Consider the following 11,684-nt stretch of genomic DNA (forward strand, 5'->3'; position numbering starts at 1 on the left):
TAAGTTCCTCTAATGCAGTGGTTCTCAACCTTCCTAATGCCGTGGTCCTTTAATACAGTTCCTATGGGTCACTACCCACAGATTGAGAACAGCTGCTCTAATGCATTTGAGATGACTGTCTCAAACTAACTTGCAATTTTTTGACAATTCATTGTTTTCTCTTCCGTTGATAGCTATAGCCTTTTTTTCTGCTGTTTTTAGAACTTTCTGCTACCGCATCTAACACCTCCACCAGTTTCCACAACCAACACCATAAGGACTTCCTAAGTTTCTTCCACTAAACCTTCTCCCTTTCATGGGTCTATAATTTGATTGCTCATAAGGACTTCCCAAGCTTCTTCCACTAAAACTGCCCCCTTTCATGGGTCTATAATTCGATTGCTGTTGCCCACTATAATTTCCAAAATCACCATGGTTATGATCATCAGCATGGTTACCACTACCAAAATTTCCTCCTTTATTATAACCAGCACATCCTCCACCACTGCCACCGTATCTACCATCTTGGTTTCCATATACTGGCCTACCAACATAGCCCCCTTTACTACTATAATCAGGACCAAGGCCATAGTTGCCACCACCTCGAAATCCATTATACTCATCATCATCTTTTCCATGACAATCTCTACCTCCTCTACTGCCACCTCCACCACCATAGCCTCCTCTCCCATCAAAGTTTCTACCATGGCCAAATCCACCTCCTTTCCCTCCAAAATTTTTTCCATGACCCATGAAGTTACCACATCTGCCTCCATGACCTCTTGGCAATCCAGAGCAGACTGCATCTCTTGTTTATAAAGGTCTTTTATCACTTCACAATTATGCTCATCAATAGTGTGGTCTTTTTGAACAACAATTTTATAATCCATATCATGATCATCAAAGTTACAAAAGCAAATCCTCTCTTTTTTCCACTTTGTCTTCCAAAACTTCTATGGTTTCAATCTTACTATAAATCTCAGAGTAGTCTATCAAGTTACATTATTTTATGTCTTCTTTAATATCACCAACAAATATTTGCTTTCACTGTTAGATGGGAACCAGTCTTTATAGAATACTCTCTAGAAATAGCTTTCTTTTATTCCACTACAAGTCCATCAACCTTGTGTGGTAGAGAACACATTGCTGCATCAACCTCTTCAACATAGGAATAAATCACAGAACCAAAGCCCCTGGGATGTTTTGTTTGAGGGTCTCTCACTACTGCACAATCTCTGAGAATGCCCTATTTTTCAAAATGTCCTTCTTAAACTATCATTTGTGGTTTCAAAGCTCAGACCAATAAACAAATTTTTCAACTACTCCTTTGGATCATGTCCTCCTTCCCATTGGTAGCAGCAGCTATCGCATTGATGGTCACCAGGTGGTGGTTTTGCCTCCATTTTGAGACTAGACTCACTTCTTCCAACTTGAGTTCAATATCCCCTTTGTGTTGCTTCTTTTTATTTTTTTAATGAAAAATCTACTTTTTTAAAAATTGTTTGGGATTCACTTAGGATAAAAAGAATTAGGTTGCACTGATTGCATTGGTTATATAAAGTCCCTCCTATAAATGTGTCCCATCCACAAGAGGTTTGCCATACACCATGACACCCCCATCCCCCTCCATCCTCCCCTCTCTTTGCTCCCTCATTCTCTTACCCCGCTTTGTATTACCTCATCTACTGCCTTCATACTAGAATTGAGTACTTTGGATTCTTGCTTCTCCATTCTTGTGATGCTTTACTATGAAGAATATGTTCCTCCCTATCCAGGTTAACACTAAAGATATAAAGTCTGCATCCCTTTAGTGGCTGAATACTATTCTATGGCATATATTTACCACAGCTTGTTAAATCATTCCTAGCTTGGTGGGCATTTAGGCTGTTTCCACATTTTGGTGATTGTAAATTGACCTGTCATAAACAGTCTAGTGCAATATCCTTATGATAAAAGGATTTTTTTCTTCTGGGTAGATGCCTAGTAATGGGATTGCAGGATCAAAAGGTAGATCTAATTTGAGTTCTTTGAGGATTTTCCATACTGCCTTCCAAGTATGGAGAATTAGTTGTATTAGTTTGCAGTCCCACCAGCAGTGTAAAAGTGTTGCCTTCTCTCCACATCCACACTAGAATCTATAGCTTTGAAACTTTGTGATGCGGGCCATTCTCACTGGGGTTAGGTGATATCTCAGGGTAGTTCTGATCTGCGTTTCTCTGATGATTAGGGACAATAAGCATTTTTTCATGTTTGTTAGCCATTTGTCTTACTTCTTTAAGAAGGTTCTATTCATGTCTCTTGCCCAGTGATATATGGGATCTTTGGGTCCTTTTTTTGTTGATTAACTTGCGTTCTCTATATACCCTAGTTATCAAGTTTTTTCCCAAACCATAATGTGAAAATATATTTTCCAGTTCTGAAGGTTGTTTATTTACTTTGGTTGTTGTTTCCTTAGCTGTACAGAGGCTTTTAAGTTTAATTAAGTCCCATTTGTTTATTTTTGTTGTTGCAATTGCCACAGAAGTCTCCTTCATAAATCTTTCCATAGGCAGATATCTTTAAGTGATTTCACCACACTTTCCTTGAGTAATTTTATTGTTTCATGCCTTAGGTTTGAATCTTTTATCCATTTTGAATCAATTTTTGTAAATGGTAAAGGGCACGGGTCCAATTTCAGTGTTTTACATGTGCTTATCCAGTTCTCCCAAAACTATTTGTTGAATAGGGTTTCTTTACCCCAGTTTATGTTCTTGTTTGGTTTATCAAAGATGAAGTGGCTTTAAGATGATAGTTTCATCTTATGGTTTTCTATTTGGTTCCAGATGTCAATGTCTCTATTTTTGTGCCAATACCATGCTGTTTTGATCAATATAGCCCAGTAATATAGCCAAAAGTCTGGTAGGGTAATACTCCTGGCTTTGTTTTTATTACTAAGAATTGCCTTGGCTATACAGGATTTCCTCTGATTCCATATGAAACAAAGAATTATTTTTTTCAAATCTTGAAAATATGATGATGGTATTTTAATAGGAATTGCATTGAATCTGTAGATTGCTTTGGGAAATACAGACAATTTGAAAATGTTGATTCTTCCCAGCCATGAACATAGTATGCTCTTCCATTTGTTAATATCTTCTGCTATTTCTTTTTAGGGTTTGGTATTTTTCTTTATAGAGGTCCTTCACCTCTTTCATTAGGTATATTCCTAGGCATTTTATTTTCTTTGAAACTATGGTGAAGGGGGTTGTATCCTTAATTAGCTTTTCATCTTGGCTGTTATTGGCATATAGAAAGGCAACTGACTTAAGGACATTGATTTTATATCCTGAGACATTACTGTATTTTTTGATCACTTCCACGAGTCTTGTGGTTGAGTCTTTGGGGCTCTCCCTATATAAGATCACATCATCAGCAAAGAGGAAGAGTTTCACTTCCTCTGCCCATTTGGATGCCCTTTATTTCCTTGTCTTGCCTTATTGTATTGGCTAGAACTTCCAGCACTATGTTGAATAGTAGTCGCGAAGGAGGACAATCTTGTCTTGTTCCAGTTCTAAGTGGAACAACTTTCAGTTTTACTCCATTCAGTATGATATTAGCTGTGGGTTTGTTGTAGATGACTTTGATCAGATTAAGAACTGAGCCACTTATGCCTATATTCTTAAGTGTTCTAATTAGAAAAGGATGCTGAATTTTATCAAATACTTTTTCTGGATTTATTGAGATCATATGGTCTTTGTTTTTGCTTGTGTTGATATGATAAATTACGTTTATGGACTTGCATATGTTAAATCAGCCTTGTATCCCTGGGATGAAACCCACTTGATCGTGATGAATGATATCTTTAATGTGTACCTGTAATCTATTGGCTAGGATTTTACTGAGAATTTTTGCATCTTTATCATTAGTGAAATTGGTCTGAAGTTCTCTGTTTTGGTTGGTTGGGTCTTTTCATGGTTTTGGTATCAGGGTGATGTTTGCTTTGTAGAATGTGTTGGGGGAAGATACCTTCCTTCTCAATTTTCTGGAATAATTTCTGCAGTATGGGCATAAGCTTTTCTTCAAATGTTTGCTAGAATTTTGGTGTGAAGCCATCTAGACCACAGCTTTTTTTTTTTGTTGTGAGATTTTTTAATTTTTATTTAATCTTAGTTCTTGAAATCAGTCTGTTCAAGAAATCTATGTTTTTTTGGTTAATTCTAGGGAGAGATTGTGATTCCAGATATTGATCCATGTCCCCCACACTGTCAAATTTCTGGGCATAGAGTTTCTTGTAGTACTCAGAGATGATCTCTTGCGTCTCTGTGCTATCTGTTGTTATTTCTCCTTTATCATTTCTGATAGAGGTTATTAGAGATTTTATTGTTCTGTTTCTAGTCAATATGGCAAAAGGTTTATCACTTTTATTTACTTTTTCAAAAAACCAAATTTTGTTTCATTAATTTTCTGAATGATACATTTGTTTTCCATTTCATTAATCTCTAATTTAATTTTGGTTATTTATTTTCTTCTGTTGGGTTTGGGATTTGATTGTTCTTCATTTTCCAATTCCATAAGATGTTCATGAGTTTACTGATGCACTCTCTTTCTGGTTTTCACATATAGGCATCTAATGCAATAAATTTCCCTTATAAATCTGCTTTTGCTGTATCCCACAGGTTTTGGTAACTTGTGTCTTCATTTTTATTATATTTGAGGAATTTAATGATTTCCTCTTTTATCTCTTCCTGAACCCAACTATCATTCAGCATTAAGTTGTTTAATTTCCAAGTTTTTGTGTGGGGATGGACATTTTTGTTGGAGTTGAGTTCCACCTTTATTGCCTTGTGGTCTGAGAAGATACAGGCATACCTTCTATTCTTTTAATTTTGGCGAGGTTTAATTTGTATCCTATGATGTGGTCTATTTTGGAGTGCATGCCATGGGCTGATGAGAAAAATGTACATTCTTTATCTTTGGGATGGTGTGTTCTGTATATGTCTAATAATTCCATTTGTTCTAGGGTCACATTTAAGTCTCCTTTGTATCTTTGTTTAGTTTCTGTTTAGGGGATCTGTCCAGTTCTGTCAAAGGAGTGTTAAAGTCCTGACTATTATGGTGTTATGGGATATCCTATTGCTCAGATCCATCAAGGTCTGTTTCATATACCTGGGAGCACTTAAGTTGAGCACATAAATATTTAAAATTGAAATGTTTTCTTATTGACCAGTATAAAGTGTCCATCTTTGTCTTTCTTAACTAAAGTTGCTTTAAATCCACTTGTATCTGAAAATAAGATTGCAACCCCTCCTTTCTTCTGATTTCCATTTGCTTGAAATACTGTTTTCAATCCTTTAACTCCAAGTCTTGAATTTGTCCTTCAAAGCTAGGTGAGTCTCCGGGAGACAGGATATGCATGGCTTGTGGTTTTTTATCCAATCAGCCAGCTTGTGCCTTTTCAGCGGTGAAGTCAGTCCATTGACATCTGTTGAGAGAATTGATAAGTGTGGTGGAGTTCTATTCATCTTATTTTGTTAAGGTCCATTGTGTAGTTTTATCCTTTGCACCACTGTGAAAGCTGTTTTTACCTTTAGCTTCTGGGTGTTTACTTTGCTGGTGGTTCACTGTGGTGATCAGAGTTGAGAACAGATCTAACTATTTCCTGTAGAGCTGGTCTTGTTGTGGCAAATTTCCTCCGTTCTTATATATCTAGAAAAGATTTGATTTTTCCATCAATTTTATAACTTATTTTAGCAGGATACAGAATTCTGGGCTGAAAATTGTTTTGTTTAAGAATGTTGAAGGTGGATAACCATGCTCTTCTGGCTTGGAAAGTTTCAGTTGAGAAGTCTACTGTCATCCTAATGGTTCTGCCTCTGGAGGTCAATTGGTGCTTACTCCTGACTGCTTGTAGAATTTTTTCTTTCATCCTGACTTTGGACAATTTCATTACAATGTGTCTTGGACAAGCTCTGTTTGAGTTGAGATGAACTGGGGTTTGATATCCATATGAAAGGAGTGTGTCCTGGTCTTTAATAAAACTTGGGAAGTTTTCATTTATGATAGTCTTCCATAAAGGTAGCACTTCCATTCTTTTGGGCAATCTTCTTCACCTTCAGGAATCTCTATTATTTGTATGTTTGAAATGCTTGGACTCTCATAGTTCTCTAAGCACCTGTTCTGCTTTCTCTCTCTTCTTTTCTGCCTCTTTGACTATGTGTGTTAACTCGAAAACTCTATCCTCTAGCCCTGAGGTTCTGTCTTCTCTTATGGTCTAATATAGTTTTGATACTTTCTACTGTATCTTTACATTTCCTGATTGTCTTCTTCATTTCCTTAAGCTCTGCTATATCCTGTATATATTCTACATCTAACTTTTGGTTCTGTCTTTCCATTTTCTCATCCATTCCTTTTATTGTCTTTATCATCCATATTTTAAATTCCCTTTCTCTCAATCCATTAATTTTTTATAGGTGGAGTCTTCTGCAGTAGCTGCCTCATGGTCCCTTGGGGGAGGTACTCTGTTTTGGTTTTTCATGTTGCCCAAACTTTTCTGTTGGTTCCTCTTCATGTGTTCTTTGTTCTTGTTCACCTCCATGTCCTCCCTTTTCTTCCTCACTGACTCCTTTGTTTCAAACAGAAGTCCTGGTTCTTGGTGACAGTATGTTGCAATATGTTGCTGGGACATTGGGTAGTGCTCTGCTTTTGGGGAGGACAGACAGAGAACAGAGCCAGCAACTTCTATGGTCTTGATTCCTAACTTACATGCCTTCAGTGATCTCCTGATTGTTTCTTTAGCATTCAGACGCTGCTGGGTTGGGATCCTAAAGTTCACAAGAATCTTTTAGGGGCAAGTCTCACAGTGACAGTCCTTTAGCCTGTCCCAAGAGTAGAGTTCTGATCCCAGCAGGTGGAATTAAAATGGCCATCCTTTAGGCCCTACTAAGACCTTCTCACAACCCTCCCACCATCCCACCATGGCACCCATCTGGCCCCCGAGACCTTCTCAGCATGGCTGCTTCACCAGCCACTAAACCTGTGGCAAATCCACCCCAACCAGTATTCAAATGTTGCCATATAATGTATGAGCCCCTCCCCCCGCAAGTTTTCCACTCAACTCGCAGCTTCCCCCAACAACTGAAAACTCTGGAAAGAATTCCTCCCCTCCCTGACCTCCATGGGAGGCCAAATGATCCCAGTGGGTTGCAATCACTTCCTAATTCATCACATTTCCATAGCTCCAGATCATATACTATATCTTGCTCACCACTTCCTCGCTGTGCTCCCTGAGATAGCACTCTGGGTAAGGTCTCCATGCCAGGTATGGCTGAGTTTTCTCTTTTTCCCCAGTCATTCTAGGAGAGCTCAGCTGAATGATCCCTCTGGTCTGCCATCTTGCTCCCCCACTTTGTGTTGTTTCTAAAAAGTTATTACCAAACCCAAGGTCATAAAGATTTTCTTTTATATTATCTTCTAAGAATTTTATAGTTTTGCATATTCCATTTAAGTCTCTGATCCATTTTGTGTTAATTTTTGTAAAGGTGTAAGCTCTGTGTCTAGAGTTTTTTCCCTTGCATGTGGATATACTCTCATTCCAAGACTATGTGTTGAAAAGACTATCTTTTCTCCATTATATCTCCCTTGTTCTTTTGTCAAAGGTCAGTTGGCTATATATTTGTGTAGGTCTATTTCCTGATTTTCTATATTATTTCACCAATCCATTTGTTTGTTCTTTCACCCATACCATATGTCTTGATTACTATAGCTTTATGGTAAATATTTCTTCTTGTTCAATATGGTGGTGGCTATCCTGGGTGTTTTGCTTCCCCATATAAACATTAAAGTCAGTTTATGAAAACCTACAAAATTTTAAGATGGAATTTTGATTGGGCTTGCATTTAATGCACACTTCAAGTCAAGAAGAAGTGATATCATGACAATATTGAATATTCCTACCCATGAACATGGGGTACCCTCCATTTACTTTTTCTTTTTTCTTTTTCTCATTTTTTTTTTTTTGCCTTTGCCCATGTTTTAATTGGTTTGTTTGTCTGTTTTTGTGTGGTGTTATAAGAGTACTTTAAATATTCTGGGTATTAATTCCTTGTCAGATATGTGGTTTACAAATATTTTCTCCCATTCTGTGAGTGGTCTTTGCCTTTTCTTTTCTTTTTGCTTTGATAGCGTCTTTATTTTTCATAATCATACAATTGATTTAGGCATCCCAAACATAGTAGCGAGGTCAACCACACATGTACCACTTTCATGCTTCACAATAAGATCTTTCTTAACTCCAATTGTAGCTATAACAGCTTTCCTCTTACACTTATTTTCCTCACTAACTTTTTAGGACCCAGTCTTTTCCTTTTCTTGACAATATCTTCACTATCAAATACAAAAGTTTTACATTTTGCTTAAGTTCAAATTATCTACTTTTCTTTTCTTGCTTGTGCTTTTAGCATCAACAACATCCTTTATGGGTGTATAGTATTGAAGTTTTCTTCGTATAGATCTTTATATATTTTGTTAGATCTTTATATATATTTGTTAGATTTATGCTTAAGTATTTTTTGGCCTAGTTCCATGTTTTAATTGATTTATCTTTTTTTAATGTATGCATTGACACATCTTTATATTGAATGTTTTGTTACTTTCTGATATAAGATATTCCAAGTTCATGTTATTATTTGTCAGCTCAAGCTTTGGAATTAGCCATTTCTCCAAAAAGCTCTGTTTTTGTTGTTTAGCTTTTGTTTTGTTTTTTTAGTGGAAAATTGTAATTAGAAACCAAAAACCTTGGTATTAGTGGTGGCTCATTGCTGCATGGGTGTTACTATTCCAAGGTCCTCTCTGTTAAAGAGGTTAAGAATATATATACAGGCTGACAGGAAATTCAATATATACCAATAACAAAAGATGACTACAAGTCACATTTGAGCAGCTCTTATAATTGGAGAAGTCAAACATGACTTTACTATTTCCCTTATAGGTTTGCTTGCTTCATTATTCTTGACTTAAAGGAAAATTAATTTATCAAATGTAGATTTTATTAGAAGTCACTTGTGACTCTTGAAGGACTGCTATGTTTTTCAAGGATACATACTCAAATATTTCAACAAGAGGACTTTAGACTCTCTTCCTCAATAGGAGAAATTATAAGAGTTTGGATTTGTCAGAAAACTTTCAGATTATTATTATTACTACTAGAGATAACTATAACTATATATATATATATTTCTTAAGCACTTACTAACTCCCGATCAATGTTTCTATATCAAGGTTGTATATATAAATTAATGTAATTCTAATACTGGATGAGATTGGTAAAATTATTATTTCCATTTTACAGATCAAGAAACCAAGGCAAAAATATAATAGATTTCCTAGCCCTGGTAAGTCATTCAAAGTGGAACCTAAGCATCCTGGTATGAGATCTTAGAGTCTCTTGTGCATAAAAAAAATGCAGCCAACAGCCAGGCATAGTGGCTCCCAGCTGTCATCCCAGCACATTGGGAGGTTGAAACAGGAGGATCACTTGAGACCAGGAGTTGGAGGTTATAGTGAGCTATGATGACATCACTGCATTCCAGCCTGGGCAACAGAGTGAGACCCTGTCTAAAAAAAGAATGAGAGAAAGAAAGCCATTTTCAGTGACCGTGTAGGGTGAGTCAGGTCTTCCTTTTCAGTGCTCCTGTAGTCCTGGGTGTTGTGTTTGGGGGGGGTTGTTTTTGTTTTTGTTTTCCATGCTTAGATAATACTTGCTGTGCTGTATTATTTGCAAATTACTTGAGGAATGGAACTAGCAACTATCTCACTATCTGGTGTGGAGTAGGTTTTCAATAAATGTTTAACTATTGATAGAGAATTTAGGCTTAGGGAACACAGATTTTCCAAGGGTAAAGTGATGGTTTGTAGAAAACTCAGGCTAAAAGTTTAGTCTTCTCAGTTTCAATAAAGTAGGCGTCCCCCCTGGTGTCACATTTGCTACTTGAAGAGCATCCTGTAGCCTATCTGAATTTCAGAATGTTCCTAATAGATTCAGATTAGCTGTGATGTCACATGAAAAAGATGCGTGTTTCTCTTTTCTTCTCTTTCTTTCTCCTTTTAAAGACAGGGTTTCATTCTGTCACCCAGCCTGGAGTGCAGTAGCCCACTCATAGCTCACTACAAACTCAAACTCCTGGGCTCAAGGATCTTCCCACCTCATCCTCCCAAGTAGCTGGGATAGGTGCCTCCCACTGTGCCCAGCTAACTTCTTATTTTTTTTATAGAGACAAGGTCTCGCTATATTGTCCAGGCTGGTCTTAAACTCCAGGGCTTAAGTGATCCTCCTGTCTGGTAAAACAAAATGGTGGGATTGCAGGCATAAGCCACCATATCTTGCCATGAAAAAGATCAGTGTTTCTTTATGAAGCAGTGGCAAACATGAAATGGGCTGAATTTAAAGTTAAAATAAGCTGCAGCTGCTGAATTTCTGGCCTGAAAGTGGAAGCTACCATGTCTATTCATTCTGTGTTTATATTTCATGTCAAGTTGTAGAGCTGAAGAGTAGAGAAGAAACACTTCTCAAAGCAGTTTAAGTGAATTTGTTTTAGCTTTTCATGGTAGCACTCAAAGAAGGCTGGAGAGATGGAGAGAGCTCACCAAACAAAGGACAGGGCAATTGATTCCATGGAAAAGTTTCTGTTGCTCTCAGCTGCTCTAGAGACTTTGCTGGGATAGAAGGAAAGAACTCACATACTCCCTGAAGAAAAAGTCAAAATGACTTTTCCAACAGCTCAAGAATTCTAGCGTCAATGTCCTCCAACCAAACATTAAGAACACACCCCTGTGACTAAGTTGGGTCTATTGCTTGTTGCAATGAGAGTGAACACACACCATGGAGACTGTGCGGCATCACAGGAAGAGGATATTAGAAGGGACTTACTATAGGATTTAGACTTAAGTGATTGAAGGAGAGTTCAAAAAGAAGTGCTTTGCTCTAGATTGGATGCTGTAGAGATTGGTGATTTCTTGCTTGAGTGTGTTATTAAACCTTATCTATAAGAGGAATGAAGCCAGGATAAAGCTGTTATTGGTAAAGATGCTGCAGCCATTGGGTTACTGCCTATAAATTCCACCTCCCAGAGCATTTTCTCCACACCTGCAATCTCCTCCTTCTCCTTCAATTTTGATGGAGCAATAAGAGCAATTTCCCTACATGTGACTCTCCCTCATCCTGCTATCCTAACATGTCCTTATTATTTAGATGCAGAGGAAGCTGCCCATCTGCTTTCTCTTTCCTTTTGTTTCTGTTTTTCCCTTTTCGTGCCATGCCCCAAATTCTCTGGCTGGCCTTCACGGGCAGACGAGAGCCACTGCTGCCTGTGCTGGATCTGACGTGACTTTGGAGTATCTTGAGTGTGTCAGGTCGGACACAGAAGTGCTGGTAGAATGACATGCACAGGGACAGCCGCAGGGCAGCTGAGTTGATCTGTGTTTCTATCAGAGACACAAGAATGCGCAAAGAGCCACAATTCAGAAAATTACCTGTTAAGTTAAAACTTGTGGAATTACTGTTTGCCCAGGAAGAGAAAAAAAATCACAAAAAACAAGCAAACCCCCAAATGGACACTTTTTGTTTTTTAATATTCTTCAGACAGTTTGTGGAGTTGGCAATGTGTATGTAAATACTTTCTTTGTGCTTCAGAGCATGGAAAATGTTCATAGAAGGGTAAGTACAATATTAT

The 11,684-nt window shown here is 37.6% G+C and overlaps 1 pseudogene; it reads right to left on the reverse strand.

Moving 5' to 3' along the window:
• Positions 1-219: 219 nt before the first annotated feature.
• LOC100963091 lies at positions 220-1,382 on the reverse strand (annotated as a pseudogene).
• Between the last annotated feature and the right edge of the window lie 10,302 nt (positions 1,383-11,684).

This window comes from Otolemur garnettii, unplaced genomic scaffold (assembly GCF_000181295.1).
Source record: "Otolemur garnettii isolate 467f Iridium unplaced genomic scaffold, OtoGar3 scaffold00031, whole genome shotgun sequence".
NCBI classification, from domain to species: domain Eukaryota; kingdom Metazoa; phylum Chordata; class Mammalia; order Primates; family Galagidae; genus Otolemur; species Otolemur garnettii.